The 18,810-nt window shown below is 37.0% G+C and overlaps 1 long non-coding RNA gene across 1 annotated transcript; it reads left to right on the top strand.

Moving 5' to 3' along the window:
* The first annotated feature begins 969 nt into the window (after positions 1-969).
* Positions 970-16,926, top strand: LOC121067188. The gene is made up of 3 exons (XR_005818146.1): positions 970-1,383; positions 3,379-3,446; positions 16,642-16,926. It is a non-coding gene; the product is annotated as an uncharacterized LOC121067188 (long non-coding RNA).
* The last annotated feature ends 1,884 nt before the right edge of the window (positions 16,927-18,810 follow it).

Raw genomic sequence — 18,810 nt, 5'->3', positions numbered from 1 at the left:
TCAGCACAAGTAATAGAGTCACTTAAGAAGAAACAGTAAAACATGTAACCCAATAAAGGAACCTAATATGGAAACAGAAAATCCTTGCAGAGGCAACATCATCTTTCTTGTTTGTTGGTTTTATATTTTCTTGCTGTTGTTGTTTGTTTGTTTGTTTGGGGCATTTTTGATTTTTTAAATTATTATTATTTATTATTTATTATTTTTGCTATCTTTTCTAAATTATCAAACCCCCATGTTAAAAAACCATTTAATGAAAAAACTATTCACAGATAACTCTGCTGCAGAGCTAACTGGTGTGGACAAATGACCACATTTGTGGATATTAAAGCACGTGAATCACATGATGGTTTTACACGGCAGTAGGAAGACCAGTATGAAAACTGGTCAATGAAGATTCTTTTTGATGTCATTGCCATTGGCCTTCTTGGCCACAACGGGCATAGTGCTGGCTCATGGTCATACGGCTGTCCACCAGGACCCACAGGTCCCTATCCCCTTCACGGCTTTCCAGCAGGGCAGTCCCCATTTTATACTGCTGTCCTGCATCCTTGCCCAGACGCAGGACTCTACATTTGCCCTCATTATATTTCAATAAGTTTCTCCCTGCCCAATTCTCCAACCTGTCAAGGTCCCACTGGATTTAGTGTCACCAGAAAACTTGCTGACAGCACACTCCATTCCCTCATCCAAGTCGTCGATTAATATATTAAACAACAGTGGTCCCATTACTGACCTTTGAGGAACTCCACTAGATACAGGACTCTAACTCGACTCCATCCCATTAACCACAACCCTCTGTCTTCTTCCATTCAGCCAGTAAAAAGTCCACCTCACTATCCAATCATCCAGACCATTTCTTCAGCTTAGCTGCAAGGATGCTGTGGGAGACGGTGTCAAAGGCTTTACTGAAATCAAGAGACGTCTTGATTTCCACGTCCACTGCCTTTCCATCACTATCCACCCGGTTATATCCTCATAAAAGGCTATCAGGTTGGTCAAGCATGGCTTCCCCTTGGTGAAGCCATGCTGACTGTCCCTAATGACCCTTTTATCCTTGATATGTCTAGAGACAACACCAAGCATAAGTTGTTCCATCACCTTACCAGGGATGGAGGCGAGGCTGACCGGTCTATAGTTACCTGGGTCCTCTTTCTTTCCCTTTTTGAAGACCAGAGTGACATTTGCTCTTTTCCTCTCAGAAGGGAATCTCCTACTACAATTACCGTTCTTTCTTTCTTTTCAGAGGTGGTCTTAAGGCATGGTGTCAGCTGCCTCTTCTGATGTGACCTCATAGGCGGGCCTTCCACCACATCCTTGACTACCTTTCCTTCAAGATTGAAGGCCTCAAACCTAATATGGAGGGGCACCTGGGGAAGCGAGGTAGGTAGGAAGGGGGGTTGCCTGTGGTGCCGAGCTGGGACTCGCTTCCAACCCTCCTCATCTTTTTGGTCCCCTCCCTCTGCCTGACAGCGACAGGGCAGGGGCTCCACCACCCTCTGGGAAGCATCCCCCCAGCGCCCTTCTCTCTGACACATCAGGGAGTTACTCCACCAGGCAATCTCCTGCTCACACTCCCTGATGCTCCTTAATCTCCCCACCTCCTCTTTGAGCTCAGCCACCATGGTGAGCAGACCTTCCCCCTGAGCACAGACAGTCTCCCTGCTGCCCTCCCCTGGCAGCAGCAGGCTCAGGCACTCCCTGCAGCTAGAGGCCTGAACAGGCGCGTCTCTGGGCAGGCCCTCTGTCTGGGTCACCACAGTCTTTCTGCAGTGAGCTCTCTGCCGAGTGGACACCATGATAGGTGTGCAATCTCACAGACTGCCAATACTTGGTGGAGAGCTCTCGTGCCCTGCCACACCAGCTGCACACCAATGCACACACACTGCTGGCCCCTCCTTGCTCAAGGTGGCTGTTTCTAGGCAGAGGGCATGGGCGCAGTCGCTGTTGCCCTGTCAATGCCCTCTCCCTGTCAGCCTCTCTTGTGAGAGCTGGTGGGTGCGGCCTGGTCGTGCTGCTGTCCTGGGCCTCCTCTGGCGAAGCAAGGGCCCGAGATCCACCAGTAACTTGTGGTCGGGTGCTGCAGCTGCAGCTGCGCCGGTTCCGAGGCAGCCGACCTCGACTACTATAGTATTATTTTTAATTTAAATTAGTTTAGCATTTCTCTTCATGCAAACATGTTTAATATGAACACAATTTTATTAATAATAACAGATTTGGGAACACAGGAGGCACACAAAACAATCTCTCCACTCCCCAAAATAAGTGACAACTCCAGGCAATTTTAATATTCTAATACTGGAAGACTACATGCATTATGTCTTGTGAATTTAATTTCTTTTTCAATGCACTAGTAATAAAATAACGCAGAAGAGGTCCATTTATTATACACTATATCATGTGATATATAATCTGAGGTCTTTTTGTTTTGTTTTTAAATCCTTTAAAGAGGAAAATATCACTGGAACAGGCTGCCCAGGGACGTAGTCACAGCACCAAGCCTGTCGGAGCTTGGACTGTGCTCTTAGTCATCTGGTCTGAATTTTTGGGTAAACCTGTGTGGAGCCAGGAGTTAGACTCGATGATCCTTGTGGGTCCTTTCCAACTCAGGATATTCTATGGTTCTATGATTCTATATTGTCAGAACCACATTTTAAACACAAAAAGAAAGGAATGAGCATTTGCTAAATTGCCTTTTCTTCTGAGATGTTCATTTAAGCCCACCTTAGAAACTACAAAACAATTGAAATCTTGAATTGAATTTCAGCAAGAGTAAGCTGTATAATACTTAAATACTTTGAAATGTAAACAGTTCTTTAAGGTCCTAAACCCATACCTTCAATAGTATAGCTTACTGCTGGTGTATAATGCATAACAAATACATTATTTTCCTACAACATTTTTGGATTATTTTATAAAAAATAATAAATAAATAAATAAATAAATAAATAATAGATAATTGCATGGACAGCTGCCATTGTAACTTCCACTTTCCAAGTAAGACTAATTATACTTTTGGCACAGGCTGTTCACAATAGTCTGGCAGGTAACAAAGGAGAGAAATTGTTTCTGGACATCACAGTTTAGTCTTTCACAGGCAATACAGTATGATACCTGACTAGAAATGCATGAAATCTGCAAACTTTTTTAGCTCCAATCTTGGTAATCTTCCTTGCCCAATTTTTATACTAATTCACATGGATACAAAAATATCATTAAACATTTGGGCTTGGTGGCATGTCCATTTAGTAAATACATTTTTGAAACATGACAGAACTGTTTGATCTCAAGGGATGTAGCTATAATTTTCTAGGGGTTGTCTTCCCTAGACTGACCTAACCTCATGTGTTTTCTAACCACTTTCTTCTGCTTCTTCAGTTAAGATGCAGTTGATAGTACAAAATGCCAGTATACCTTTTTCTGCCTAATTGACTGCTTCTACATAGGTAAGGAAACAGCCTCATGGCCAGTTAAATGTGAACCCTGCCATTTCTACCTTCCCTTGGTGTATTTTCCAGAGGAAGGAAAGCAGACTGTCACCAGTCCTGCAGTGCTCCAACCAGAAAATGTCCTCCAATCCTTTTGCAGAGATTTAATTCTGGGACTGTGAACCCAAATTTCTAGACAATGATATTTTGCTAGTGTATTTCTCATTTACTGCAGCTTACTATATCTAATGACTCCATGTACTGTATGATTAAATGAGGATGAACAGTCAATGCTTAAATAATGGACCACTCAATCCCCAATCACAGGACACATTCAAACCACCAGAAGGCTGTAACTTACTTGCCTCTGGGTTGAGTCAGTGTGACCAAAGAACAAGTGCACACCCCCAGTACATTACAAAGTCCAAATACTATGTACACATGTGAAGTGATTACAGAAAGAATGTAGGTTCTGCTGATGTCCTCAATATGTCAGGATAGTATGACTGACTTCTGTCCATTCAAAGCTTTATGATCACAAAAACGATGTGATCATGTTTATTCTGTGGGATCTACAAGTAGGAAAATGTTCTGAGGTACTTCCAAGTTTTATTTTAAGAAAGAAAGATTTATTTAGCTGAACTTGACAATGAATAATTGCTTTACCCCTAAAAGTAGAGTAATTGAATTGCAAGTAAATGAAAGATAAGAAGTAAAGCAGAGAAGAAATATGGATGTCACAGAAGTTAATTGTTCATAAGGCAGTAGCAGTTCTGCTGACAGCCAGAGACTAACAATGTGGTATGTACAGTAAAATTTATTTGGGCTGATAATGGCTCTTCACTTATCCATTTCTAGGGCTTATCTGTGTAGTGCAGATTCTAGCATGGTCACAGAAAATGTCAACACATCTACCAGATGTATTTTTATTAGCTTTAACTTAGAGGTGAAAAAGTAAGCTTTTCAAATACATAGCCAAAAGCAAACAATCTCAACATTTGCAATGCTTCAGGATGTTTGAAGGGATTTAAAGACTCCCTGGTGATTCTGTGGTTGATGGTATTATGTCATCAGAAAACATTTATGAAGGTCTATAACAATATCATTAAAAAATGTATATATATATATCCAGCATCACTTTGAAAGCAAATAGCAACAGAGAAAGCAAATATAATAAGTTTATAAGATATGCATATAAAATGAATCCAGGAAAGCAATAATACTTTTAAATACTTTTAAATCACAAAGGAAGTCCAGTCAAAGAGTATGCTCATCCACGACCAAAATGATTAAAATAAGTCTTTCTGAGAGATGATAATAAGTTGACTGGACTGTATTTGTGTTATATGATCCTTCTTCAGAGTCATTAATCCAGAACTCCTTGATAACCCCAAAAGTTAAAGACTGGGAAAGTGCAATAGATAAAGAAAATACATGCATAAGTGATATAAAATAATTAAGACCTCCCAAGAGAAGTGATGCTTCTTCAAATACTAAGAGATTATTAGAAGTCTTCAATGAATTAACTTTGCACTAGCAAGGTATGCAAAAGTTAATTCAATATGTCCTTTTTTCAAATATCATATATGTATATTATCCATTAAATGATGATTTGGTAGGCAGGAAGGGTATTCCTTTCAACCATTTTCTTGTAGAAAATATATATGAATTTGATCCTTTATCATCCTGGCACAATTATTATTACTATTGTTGTTATTGCTGTTATTGCTATTACTATACCCATTCATATTATTATACATTTTTTTCTTCATTATACCTTATTTTAAGTTTTCTTTATTGATTTTGTTAAAAATCAAATCCAAGGCTAGAACAAACTAATTACACACCTACTGTAATATCAAAATAATTTCCAAAGTATAAGCTTAAAGATAGGACTTAAACACAGAGTGATATTTGCTATCGATGTAAAGTACAATCTGAATTTTGCTGTACTCTTTGATTTCAAGGTCCTTCACATAATTTCACTAGAATAATTAATTCTGAGATTCATGCCTCCATTAAATAGATGAAAATACTGATGCTATTAGACTGTGTTATGTAGTGGATACTGAAAAGTTTCTAATTGGCCTTGATATGAATTATGAATTTATGTCTCACATAATTTATGCCAAAGGGCAAATATTGCTTTGAAATTACTTACAATGCCATTAACTGAATGTTCTTGGTGGGTGAAAGCCTTCCAGCACTGGTGACCTGAACAGAAAAGTTATTACAACAGCATAGCAGCTTTAATAAAGAGACATTCAATGACTGCATGCTGTTAACTTTGTAGCTCCTTTTATTACCATTAATCACCCTTGGTTTGTTTTATAATATTCTGCAAAATCTATGTGTAATAACATATAGAGAACACCATGTGCTCCATGTAATAGTCTGCTTAAAACAAAACAAATTCCCCTCATCATAATTTCCATTGAAATTTCTGTAAGGTGATAAATTGTTTTTCCTAACTGTGAATGAACAATTCCTAACTGTTTTGGGAATACAATAGTAATTTTTATCAAGATAAGAAATTATTTGCAAGTTTACAGAATATGAATTCTGCAATATTTACAGAATATGAATGTGTATATACACCATGGTTTGGAAGAAGACAAAGTAAGCAGTTTTAGTCAATAATAGGAAAATATACTTGATATATTAATATGAGATTCAAAATAAACCTATGAATGATTATGTTCTATATTCAGGAAGAAGACAGCATATAAGGCAAAAACTAGGAGGATGCTGCAGTTCTTTAACAATTAAATAAACCCACTCAATTGTATGGTTCCCTCTGTAGGTCATTATAACTTGGACATTCAACATTCTATTTTTCTTTCTTAACAGACCCTAGTACAAGGAATGAGTATCTCATTAAGTACCACAGTCTGAACAAGGTCATGTCTCACTGATGGTCATAGACAAGTCCTTAGTGCAAAACTCAGAATGATATCATATACTTTGGTAACAATTCAGTGAAAGAAGCAATTTCCCCTGGTGCAGTTTTCAGAATTTAAATCATTATATCCTACACACTTGCATTCTACCTATTCTTTCATCTCCAGCTTTGATTCTTTCTTCTTCCAAACTCATGCACAGCATTTCCAGATGATGAGCAGTTGTCTGTTTTCAGCCCTGGATGCTTCCCCTTAACCACATGGTACACACCTAGGGAGCCTGGACTGTCCATTCCAGTCCTGTAGAACACAACTCAGCAGCTGCCGCTGTCTCCGGCTTGCCCTGTGAAAACTGTGGGGGCAGTTCAGCAGCTGGATTTTGACCATAATTACTGCTTTATATGCAGGAAGTTTCTATAGAGGAATGTTCTAAGCTGTGGCTCTGGACATGTGTCAACTTGCATTTGGGAAGTGCTGCACAAGAGAAGAGCTTGTATAATTGTCTGTAAAGATAAGTGCTTGTCTACTCTGTACCAGTTTGAACAAGTTGTTTCAAAATAGTTCTGCTTTGTGTTTTTGTTGTTGTTGTTTGTTTGCTTGTTTTTCTGATTTTTTGGTTCTGATACTCCTTAGGAAAAATATGAACATTCTTTTCAGTTAAATCTGTTCTCTTACATACCTCAAATGAAAATTCCTCTTCAGGCTGGCCAAAAGAACAGAAAAAGAAATACCATCTAGCACCTGTTTGGCCATGAGAATCTCAGTGCATGTTATATTGTGTGCAGTACTCTCATATTTACAAAATTTATGCCAAAGCATGAGCATACTTGCAAAGAATTGTGAAGTTTATGCTTCTTTTTTTTTTTTTTTTTTTTTTTACACAGCTTTTTAATATCATCTGTGACTATGAATGACAAGTAGAACCATGCTTTGCCATCACCTCTTTTTTTCCTACATATACTAAAATGTAATTCCCTCTTTCACAAAATGTGGTCTTTCACCTAGGTGGTCATTTTCCACTAAACAAAAGCTGAAGTGGAATGAGTTCATTCCTTTTAGTTTTCAAACTTCTTTTCTATATACTTATCTTTGTTTTAATGTTACTATTTATTTTAATATAGTGTGATACACAGAAATTGATATTACATGGATTATATATATACTTCATAATTTGTCCATGATCAAACCCTGTCTAATATACTGCATTATCTTAACTAATAACTATGAGTTAACTCTGGGAGATATTCAATATTTATAATTAAAAGACAGACACTGGAGAGCTGAAGAACCAGCTCCAGCATTAGCTTACCTATGGCCTCAGGAAGTCTCTTCAACATTTCAGTTTCTCCATCTGAAAAACAGAGATAACATCTTTGTATCTAGATAACAGGAGTACTTTGAATTCATTGATGTATTATCAATGTTATGCAAAAGCAGAGCACCTAAAAAAGATAGCCATTTCTGCAAAAATGATTTTGCAAAATGGGTTTTCTTCTGTGAGAGTCTCTGAGAGATTGGTTTAAGACCATCAGGAATTAGTATTTTCAAGACGTGATTTACAGACTGCTGTCTGTTTTCAGTTTTCATCAACAGTGAACAATTAAAACAACAGTTTATTTACTGAGATCAACAGCACATCAGCTAGCAGAAAGTCTGGTAGGCTGAATATAATACAAGGAAATGAAATAATACTCAGAAATGTAGATAAGCACATGTAAAAGTAAACTAATTGTGAGTGCTCTTTCAAAGTACACAGATACAATTTCAGAGTAATTTCAGACACCACTGTAGGACCAAAACTTATAAGGAAAATTAGAGACAGAAAAGCACCCAGACAGGTCTATTCAGTCACTAAAAGCTTCAAAGGGAAATGAGGTGTGCTAAAAAAATAAAGTGAATTTGTTTCAGGAAGCTTTTCTGTCTGAAAACTTAAAAAAAAATAAAAAAATAAAAAAAATAAAAAAGAGGAAACTGATTTGTGTTGATGAGTTGTTGAGGTCCTTTTCCTTCACTCTCTCCAGAGGTGCTTTCTGGAAAAAAATAATAATAAAAGTATGTAGTGGTGGAAGCTACTCGTCATGTTTTCTTGGAAAATTGATTCCATACCAACTGACAGATAATTTGATTGCACTGAACTACATGATAAAGAGTCTGAGGAAGGATCTTCTACCATTTCTCCAAAGTGAAGACTTAGCATATTCTTTATTTTTCCTGCCTTAGACATTATTAGCCTATATGTAAGGTTTAGGTTCCGTTGTCCATGAAGGGTCCATGTTGCTTCTGTCAAGATCCCTGGAAAACCAATGGCTGCAATTGCTGATTGCACAGCTGGTGCAAGATGCCAGTTGTTGTTTGTCTATAATTGTTGCTCCTTTTGAGGGGCAATTGCCCAAAGTGAATATCTTCCACTGCATGCTTAACTTCTTTTGGAGAATTCCTGTAGTGGCCATAAAGAATGGTTATCAGTTATCCTTATTTCTACGTTCCCCATATTTCAGAGAAGCAAAGTATCATCCCTGGGAAAAGGAAGAAAGAGGAAATAAACTAAATAGATTGAAGAGAAATCAGTGATGAAAAACTGATATATTCAGCTTTTGCTTTCAATGTTACAAGAAAATTTCTTTGACATACATAATAAAAAAAAAAAAATCAAAGATTATAATGCACTGGGACCAGCAAAAGTGAAATGAGAAGGGATGTGCTGACAGCCTACATACAAACAAATTGAAGGAATAAACAAGATTTTTTAGTATGCCATATTACATTATAGGTAAGAGCAATAAGACGGAGTGAAAAGTGAAACTGTAGCCTAAGGATGAAGGAATTTATTTCTTAAGACTAGGATGTATTAGACTATGTAAAAGTAAAGTAAATGGCAGAAATACTAAATTGCATGAGGCACTAGGGACAAAGGGGAGGAAACGTCGATGCTGGTGGGTCAGCCAGAAACTTAATAAGCGCTGTCAGCCACTACCTTTGAATTACAAATGCAACATTAGTCAATACCTGAATTTCACTTGCCAGGATAATATTTTATCAGTTCCAGAAGTAACCAGTGAAACCACCCAGGTGACCAGCCCAGCCACTCCAATCGGTATTGTAAGAATTTGCTAAGGGGATTGTAATTATCTTGATGTCACTAATCTTAAGTTAACATCATTACTTTTATATCAGGTATCTAATTGAAATACACAATGCCCAGTTGAATTTTTTCCTCTTTCAATTAATAATTAGAGCAGCTATTACTGTTTTTTCAAATTTTTATTAGAAATCACAGTTTGTAATGGGATATACTGTGAATTAGGACCCTCAAAAAACATATTTTTGTGCTAATGACATCTGTAGCCTCACAAATATGGTCACATAATTTACATTTCCTCAGTTAGCATTTGTTGTCACAAAAGGCATTTTTTTCTTAATTCAACATGTTACTACAACACACACAAAACTGTCCTCTATTAATTCAGTCCACCTCACTAATGACACTTATTAAAGCCACCTTGTTATACCAGTATGAATCCAAAACTTAAGTCTGCAAATAAGATGCTCTTTATGCTGTCTTCCTCCAGTTTTAGTGGTGGTGGCCTAAATCAAATCTAGATATTTCGTGGAACATCCTCGATCATGGATCATGGCCTTTTTCCTTCCCATTAAAAAAAAAAAGTAAAAATAAAATTCTACTGATTACATTGTTTCATAGTATACTTTTCTAATGCAATACGGAATTTCCATTGTTTTTCACAAAGTTCCTATAAGCCTGCATGCCTTAAATTTCATCTGGGAGTAACATGGCCTAAAATTTACAGGCATAACTAGTCTATCTTTCTATACCTAAAAAAGCCTATTAAGTACTTGCAAAAATACTTTGTTTGTCAAGGCAAACAGTTCCTTGATTCTGTTTCACAGTTGCTCTGTCCATTCATGGACTGAAAACTGGTTAAAGTCTGAGAAACAAAGGTAATGTCAATTCTTAGGATGTAGAATAATCAGTGATAGGGTCCATCAGGGATAAATGCTGGGGAGGTTTTGTTTAACATTTTCCTCAGTTAACCCGGAAGAGGGAGAATGCAATGAAATGTCCGCCTTTTTCAGATCATGCTAAACTATACTTGGCATCTAGTTGCTCCACTGTTGGAGAAGAAAATCGTAAGAAACTCAGAAAAATGAGCAGGCAAAAGGTGTAAAAACAGTTTCTGGATAGATAAATGAAAAGCAATGTATTAATGAAAAATACTATAAATCATGCTTGTATAAGGAGACAGGTCTTTCAGCCTTCAAGAGTTTTCAGAAATCAACAGCTCAATGTGCAGAAGAACCAAAAAGCCAACAACATGCTGTCAATCGTCAAGAAGGGTACTGAAAAATAGAAATAGATAGCTTTCTTCTTGCTATATAAATTTTTTATACATCAACATCATGGTGTCATATGCAGTTTTGAAGCATTTCAAGAAAGGTATTTTGGAGTTAGAGACATTTCAGAGAAGCACAATCAGAATGGTGAAGGGAGTGCGACACATACATTGTGAGGATGAAGCCTGAAGTCATTTGGTTTGGGGAGGAAAACCCAAAGGGATGTTTAAGAGATTTACTAATCCATGAATGCATTGTATGAGGTAATGAAAAAGTCATTCACCAATTCTCGTCATTCTGGAACTTTGGGACAATTGGTAAAAATGATGGGTGATCATGCCAAAACAGAAAAAGAAAGAAAATTAGAATTTAGAAGAAAATTAGATTTTACGCAGCAACTAATCAAGATCTGAAGCTTGCTACTGCAGGATTTTATGGAAGGAGACAGTATTTTCTGGTTCAAAGAGGAGCTAGATAACAAAGAATCTAGTAATTAGACCATTTGCACTTCTGGGACCATTCTTTTTTGCTATTTTGTTTTAATGGAGACATATTCTGTTATTTATAGAGACCTGATGAGACTTCATTATAGAAGAAAAAAATGTTTTAGCATTTCTCCAGTTCAAAACCTTAAAACTGTTGTCATGGAGAATCCTGCTTTCTGATTCATTATAGACTTGTAAAAGTTCTTTTATGCTTTATGTGTTCTTGGAAAATCCATTGGCAAAAAGGTTTAAAAAGCTATATTGTAGGCATTTCATGCAGTTTTGGTTTAACACTTTTATATATTCTGACTTAATACATTTATTTCAATAAAATAGTTCTACCAACCTTAATCAAGTAACTTTTAACTTATTCTCTATGTTAACAGAAAGTAATTTAAATGTTTTAAATTTCAAGTAAAATGGTAAAATGTTATTTTATTCAACTTATATTTACACAAAATTTATTTAAAAAAATCATGAAAATATCATTAGATGGTTTAAAATGTAAATGCATATTCTGCAATTTGTGTAGTACTAATGGACTGCATAGTGATGGAAGTTTTGTGAATTTTTGATTTATTACTCGAAAAATGTCGCTTTTTGCAACAAAATGAAGTCTGGTTTGACATTCATAGCAACTATTTACATTACTTTAAAAGTACTTGAGGATTCATGATAGATTGTTTTTGTATTTCTCTATACAAAGTTTTTTATTTTTTCATTTTTCAAAAGGAACTGAAATTTTTAAACTGAAAAAATTTAAACTGAAAAAAAAATTAACTGAAAAAAAAATTTAACTTTTTTATTTTTAACTGAAAAAAAAAATTTAACTGAAAATTTAAACTGAAAAATTTAAACTGAAATTTATGCTCCCTTATCTGTATCAGTTCCTGCTTTCCAAGCAGATTCTTATTTGGTAACACATCTAATTGTAAAATATTTTTCTCAAAGGCTCTTTATCAGAATTGTGTTCCCCTTATTTTTCAGACCATGCAAGTTCTTATGACCTTTTAATGATATTTAATTTCTTTCCCCAGATAATCATGAAGGGGTTTCAGAGCTGTCATGAAAAACTTTGGCTTTCAATTTTTCTGTTTTTTAGAGAAGATAAATGTCAAACTTTCTGTTCTTTGAATGCAAATCCTGATTAATTAAGGTTTAGAGTTGGATGGATACGTAACTGTCTGTCTCCATTCATCTTTACAAAAAGCATTGATAATCACAGAGAATTCCCCCAAAGATTTTCTTATCTGATGGGGAATATCATAGTAACCTTCTCTTAATGCACCTGGGACTAGTCTGCATTTTCATTAAAAAGTGACATAACAATCTCTCCTTAGGAAAACACTTAGAAATGTTTACCATTCAACATAGACTTTTTGGACTCTCCTTCAACAGCACATTGAAAATATTGATCCTCTTCAACAACCCTGACCTATTTCAGTCCACTCCATTTGCTGTGCCTCTTCTGCTCTCTGTTCTTTTGTCCTCTACTTCATACCACACAGTGCTGAATCTGCCTCCCACAGATTCAACCTTACCCTTCATCCCCAATTTTCACCATGGGGTTTTTTGTTATAAAGTCATCTTTTCATACCTGACAACATACATGAAGAGGGAGAGAGACATTATTCAAGGTTATTTTGTCCAACAAAGATCTATATGTATATATTATATATATATATATATATATATATATATAATTTTTTTCTTTTCTTTCTCCTCTGGCCCTTAGCTTTTCAATGTTTATTCAATACCTAAGGCAGATCTTTATGGCTGATGGTGAACTTATTCTTAATTGCTCAGAGATTTCTTCATTGAACTTTGAAGTGTTTTTCAGGTTCCAAAAAAGACTTAAGCATCCTCCATCCTTAGAATACCTACGAGTATTCAAATCGTAGAATCACAGAATATACTAGTTGGAAAGGACAATCACTTACCTTGACCAGCTAGCAATACTGTTCTTGATGCACCCCTGGATACGGTTGGCCCTCCTGGCTGCCAAGGCACACTTCTGGCTCATGTTCAGCTTGCAGTCGATCAAAACACCCAGATAACTTTCTGTGGGGCTGTTCTCCAGCATCTTGTCCCCCACTCTGCGCGTATAACCAGGGTTGCCCCTTCCCAGGTACAGAATCTGACACTTGCTCTTGTTAAACTTCATATTGTTGGTGATTGTCCAGCTCTCCAATTTGCCCAGATGTTTCTGCAAGGCCTCACCACCCTTGGAGTCAACAGCTCCACCCAACTTGCTCAGAATTGCAGGCTGGACTATATGACATGGATCCTTTCTAAAAATTACGATTTCTGAAATTTTATAAAGCTTTGAAAGTTCAACTAAGGAAACATATCCTAAATTAAGTCCATTCATCATTTTAACTGTAAGCCCTGAATCTTCTTCACACACACGCAAAAAAAGTTCTTTACTGCATAAGGGCAATAGAGCCTCTTTAAAAAGAAAGAGAAGCTTTCTTTAATTGTGATTGTAATTTTGTTGTTGTTGTTAGTAATCATAGCATACCTATAAATTTCTCATTTCACCTCTCATCTTAAACTTGGTATGACACAATGGCTGAGGTGGCAAGGCCCCACTGGAAACCGACTAGTCCTGCACAAACCAGGGTCATCATCTACAGCAGCTTACGCATTTCAAGGTTCCTCCAAATGGCCAAACAACCATCCACTGTGTCAATTACTCCTTGCAGTTTTGTGTCATCAGTTTTATGATTCAGGCTCAACAGCAACATTGCTAGTAATAGACTTGTATTCAGTACTTCCCAAAAGACAAAATAAAAGTTAAAATAATGATAGGAGAAAGAAAAAAGAAAAAAAAAAAAAAAAAGGAGAGAGAGAGAACAATAATTCTACTCTTGCATTTACCAGCAAGCAAGCATTCAGTTATATAGGCCAATTACTTTGAGTAGATGGCAAGGCTAATCTATATAGCAAATATAAAATCTAGCAAAAAAAAAAAAAAAAAAAAAAAAAAAAAAACCTCCAGTAGGACTTTTATAAGACTTACAGGAATTGCTGAATTACCATCTAATAGGCAAAAGGAATTTGGGGGGATGGAGATGTGTATTACAGAATCACAGAATCACAGAATCGTCTAGGTTAGAAGAGACCTCCAAGATCACCTAGTCCAACCTCTAACCTAACACTAACAAGTCCTCCACTAAACCATATCACTAAGTTCAACATCTAAACGTCTCTTAACGACCTCCAGGGATGGTGACTCAACCACTTCTCTGGGCAGCCCATTCCAATGCCTAACAACCCTTTCAGTAAAGAAGTTCTTCCTAATATCCAACCTAAACCTCCCCTGGCGCAACTTGAGTCCATTTCCCCTCGTCCTGTCACCAGGCACGTGGGAGAATAGACCAACCCCTACCTCACTACAGCCTCCTTTAAGGTACCTATAGAGAGCGATAAGGTCACCCCTGAGCCTCTTCTTCTCCAGGCTGAACAATCCCAGATCCCTCAGCCGCTCCTCGTAAGACTTGTTCTCCAGACCCCTCGCCAGCTTCATTGCCCTTCTCTGGACTCTCTCGAGCACCTCCATGTCCTTCTTGTAGCAAGGGGCCCGAAACTGAACACAGTACTCGAGGTGCGGCCTCACCAGAGCCGATAACAGGGGGACAATCACTTCCCTAGTCCTGCTGGCCACGCTGCCTCTTATACAAGCCAGGATGCTGTTGGCCTTCTCGGCCACCTGAGCACACTGCTGGCTCATATTCAGCCGACTATCAACCAATACTCCCAGGTCCTTCTCGGCCAGGCAGCTTTCCAGGCACTCATCTCCCAGCCTGTAGCTCTGCTTGGGGTTGTTGCACCCCAGGTGCAGGACCCGGCACTTGGCCTTGTTGAACTTCATACAGTTGACCTCAGCCCATCGGTCCAGCCTATCCAGATCCTCCTGCAGAGCCTTCCTTCCCTCGGGCAGATCGACCCACGCACCTAACTTGGTGTCATCTGCAAACTTACTGAGGGTGCACTCGATCCCCTCGTCCAGGTCATCGATAAAGATATTAAAGAGGACCGGCCCCAGCACTGAGCCCTGGGGGACTCCACTAGTAACCGGCCTCCAACTGGATTTGGCTCCATTCACCACAACTCTTTGGGCCCAGCTATCCAGCCAGTTTTTAACCCAACGAAGCGTACGCCAGTCCAAGCCACGAGCAGCCAGTTTCTTGAGGAGAATGTTGTGGGAAACAGTATCAAAAGCCTTACTGAAGTCAAGGTAGACTACATCCACAGCCTTTCCCTCATCCACTAAGCATGTCACTTATTAAAAACAGAGCAGCTGAAACTGCTGTTGATTAAACGTTACCAGTAATAGTTGATATGCACTTATGCTACCAAAATATAGAACATTGGGAATTATCAGAATTGTAGTACCAGTTTGTACAATATTCATGTACTACATATATGCATATATTGTTTCGGGTTTCAGGCAATTTCATCCCTGGACCTAGCAGAGAAAGGCAATGAGGAAAGCTTTAACTGTTTTCGCACTTGTCCTGTTTGCTGTTGATATAAACACAATTTACCTCTGAACATTTATATTAATCCCAAAGAATTTAAAAGAAATATGTGTATTTACAAGTGTTGTCACAGCTGCTCTTCATCAAGATAAATAAAAAGAAAGTGGAGGAAGTATACATAGGTTTCTTGGTGTTGCTTCTGAAAGTTATAGCTGAGATGAGACTATTCCTGTTTTTTCTGCCCTGCCTAGAATGTCTAGATTTTCTAAAATTGAACTCTGAGTGATCACAATATTTATAACAATAACCTTAAATATGGAAATGAAGAAAGAAGGTATTGATGAAGGAAGATGGAGATGTAAGTTTACAGTAGTTAATCCTTTAGCAAAAGTTTAGTGATTGGGTAATGTATTATTCTTGTGTGGGAAAGAGAAATCCCAATGATTCCAAATTGAGAAAAACATTTCAGGAAGTTAAGTTTCTTCAGTCATACTCTGTTTGCTGCTACACTTTGGCTTAACGGAGTATTAGCTCTTGCAGTTGTCAGAATTCATGCTTTTCTTGTGTGATGAAACCATGCCGGGAGAGTAAGGATGAGGTAAGGGGTGACTGCACAGTTTTTCTAGTTTGTTCAGTGCACTCATATACCTTTGAAAAGGAGATAAATGTTGGGAACAAAGATTCTGATAAGGACTGTATGACCATAAGCAACAGAGTTTAAGTGAATTAAGAGATGAGACTTGAGGTTTGGTAAACTTTTTAAAAATATTGGTAAAGTATATGATAAATTTTGCTGACCTGAAGAAAAGAAACAGTTACAAAGACAATGATACCAAACTTGTAAAACTGGCAACCTTTTGTATATGTGACTCTGATAAGGAAAAGAACCTGCTGAAAGTCCCCTGAGTGGATTACAATGTGTACTAGCAGCAAGTTTTAGTATTCTATCACACGTCTGCGTTTTGTCCTTTTTTTTTTTTTTTTTTTTTTTCAGGGCACCATGTACAGACAGAAGTTAAACCATACTCCTGTTCTTCACAGATGACAGTTTGCATTTGATATTTGATGAGTTGTTTTGGACTGGGAAAATGTATGAGGCATTAGGAACTTGGATTAATTCCTCATGAGAGCTCCAATGCTTTGTATCTCCTCAATATGCTGTCTAGGTCTAGAAGGATGTTGCATTTTGTAACATTGAAATATTCTGAAACGTCTTTAAAGATCAAGTAGTAGCTTCTTTTTATACCAAGAATTTTGCTTTCAATAAAGTTTAGTTTTAGTTGCCAAATTTTAGTTTCTCCTTTTGTCTGTCTGTCTGCAAATTAAAATTGCTATGAACTGGCTTAAAATAAATAAGAACTTTACTCTGACAAGTATTCCTGCCCTGTTTCTCAGGTACACATTTTGTAATCTCTTTTCAGTACCTGATCACTTCATAAATATGTCCCTAGTCTGCTCCTATTCTTCCACTAATATGCCCTAAACTCCTAATGTTCTCTTCTCTAGATCATCCCGATTTTACACTCTCAGTGTAAATAGCTCACAAATTTACTAATCACCATGCTTGGTGCTAAGTGTTAGGCTAAGGAAGAGGATGAGTGTCACCATGCCAAGACATAAGATCTACTGTTTGCTTGCTATCTTTGCTCCGAAATACCTATGTAAGCATGTCTTGGTTAAGGCTGTGCTAGAATTAGGGGTTGTATAGAAAATCCAGAAATCAACAACAACAACAAAAAGCAATGGGAAGAATGCAAGTTCTGCGTTTATGAAAGATATCCAGGAAGGTGAAAAGCTGTTTGATCAAATGTAGAGTGGGAGTAGACTTATGTCCATCTGCGTGGTGAGAGGTAAAGGGACCAAATATCAGTTTTCATTAAAGTTATCTTAATTTTAAGAAATAGTTTAAAAATACCTTCCCTGTTCTGAATTGGCAAATCTAACAATTTTCTTCATGCTCTCAGTAGAGAAAAAAATATAAATCTGGTCAAGAATTTAAAGCTGGAATGGCTAACGTGCCTATCACTTTAATATTTTCTACATTACTATCTTGATATTCTCTGCCTACAGAAGAATTATGAAACAGTTGACAAGCAGGGATGATGGTGGTGTAGTAAAGTGATCATCTGGTTCTCGTCACTGTTCATCCAGTTCCCTCATGATTTCTTCACTGAGCACAGAAATAATTTTTTCCAAGGTACCATCGCAGAGGAATGCTTTACTCAGAAGGTTACCAAGGTGTGTGGACGTCTGTAAAATCAGGTCTATGGTTTGAAATTATGGCCTGAAAACAGTTTGAAAACAGCCTATCCATAATGCATGCTTATTGGCTCACATCGAGACATATCACATATCTAAAAAAGAAAAAGAAAAAAAAAAGATGTTGATATATTTCCAGTTTAGTTATGACATAGAGCATAACTTCATGGAAGAAGAAAAGAAGTCATAGGGTGATCCCAAACCTCTTGAAGTCAGATGGAATATTTCCATTGAGCTTACTGGTCCTAGAAAAAGGCTTTGATCTGCTACATAGTTTTCATTATCTACAATTGTATGTTCTTTTTAGGAGTTTAAGAAGATTACAGAATAATAGACATGTATGAATTATCATATGTTGTTGTTTACTGTCTATAAATATTTTCCAAGTGTTTGTGACATTTAACTATATGCAATGCTTAATTACTTGAACAGAAAATAATGAAAGTCAGACTTTTCCATTCACCACTGTTTATTTGCCAAATAAATCATATGGTTGTATACAAAACAGGAAAATCTTTTTTAAAAGTGATTTGTGCTAAGTCTATTACCTTTGTAAAGAGGAGCACTAAAATCCAATTAAAAGTTTTGAAACACAATTTGTCTGGGTCTGTTTTCAAATATAGATTGTCACAATAATTGCTCATGGCACAAGTGACTTTCAATAGAGATGATTGTAGTGGTGGGAAAACTTTGATACATTCAGAGGATGTGAATTAAATTTGAAAAATGTGCATGAAACTCTCCTTTCTAAATAACGTGTATTTTTTTGTGTCTCAATTCTCAAATATTTAATCTTCATTTCAGCAGCTGTGCATAGCTATTTCTTTCCACATCAAAGCACGGCCTCATAACAAATAAAAAAGTGAAAGAGATCTATATTAGATATCAGGAAGAAATTCTTCTC

This window comes from Cygnus olor, chromosome 3, assembly GCF_009769625.2.
Source record: "Cygnus olor isolate bCygOlo1 chromosome 3, bCygOlo1.pri.v2, whole genome shotgun sequence".
Lineage (NCBI taxonomy): Eukaryota > Metazoa > Chordata > Aves > Anseriformes > Anatidae > Cygnus > Cygnus olor.
Note: the sequence above shows the minus strand (reverse complement) of the source record. Positions and strands in the feature narration are given on the sequence as shown.